We start from the raw sequence: 1082 nt of genomic DNA, 5'->3' as shown, positions 1-1082 counted from the left end.
ATACAGTTCTCACGTCTGTTCCCCAGTGTGACCCTAGCCACACTGGGGTACTCCACAGCTCCATGTGGCTAGCAGCCACCTTCCTGGGCAGCGCAAGGTCAGCATGGCTACGAGGAAGTCTACAGCAGCTAAAACCCTTTGCCTGTGGTCTGCAGGATGGAAGGGTACCAGGACTCTCTAGGCCACATGACTCTTCTTTAATTGGTCCACGTGCAAATTTTTAAATGATGTCCCTACAACATCCTTCTTCTCACCCAATTCCAAATAGATTAAAAACCACAAACTGCCCAAGTGTAAAACTCTTCCTTCCTAAAAATAGTGTTTGAAAATTATTTTTCATAATATGAGTTTATTTTCACAATTTTTGGTAGATATTGGAGTTTGGGGTCTCAGGATGGACTGACCAATATGCTGAGTCCAAATGGAGATGTGCTGTAGGTGAAAATGAGACACTGGATTTTGCAGACCCGGTCTGAAAAAGGAAAGATCATAAAATGTCTCTTGGAAAACTTCTTTAATATGGATCCTTTGTTGAAATAATACTATTCTGGATATACAGAGTTAATTAGAAGATATTGGATTATTATATATTAAAATATGTATTGCAAATAATATTAACCTAATATGCATTTAGATACATACTGCAGTATTAATTTCATGGTTTCTTTTTACTTTTTCTTACTGTGGCTACTAGAAAAGTTTAAATTACATTCGTGGCTTGCATTCTATTTCTACTGGACAGTGCAAAGCCAGATGGTTTCTATGGTGCCTGCAGACTCTAAAATGTGTAGATTAAAGTCAGCAAGATGAAGGCATAGAGCTTTTGGGGGGACCTCCTTTAACTGTATCCATTGCAAATATTTAATTATGTGCTGATAGCATCTTTATTCCTTGACCACTTTGAAACAGATTAATAATCACAAATTGTTCTAGTTGAAGACCAGCCTTCTCTAGGAAAAAAGTGATCTTCTGTTTGACGTTATTTGTAATATAGTGACTTACGAGAAGTTCCGTCAGACACCTGAGTGAGGTCTGGGTGAAAGCTCGTGGGTGTCAGAAAGCCGCAGAGTGGTCATCAGAAG

The sequence above is a fragment of the Camelus dromedarius genome, chromosome Y (assembly GCF_036321535.1).
Source record: "Camelus dromedarius isolate mCamDro1 chromosome Y, mCamDro1.pat, whole genome shotgun sequence".
NCBI lineage: Eukaryota > Metazoa > Chordata > Mammalia > Artiodactyla > Camelidae > Camelus > Camelus dromedarius.
This window is presented reverse-complemented; position numbering follows the sequence as displayed.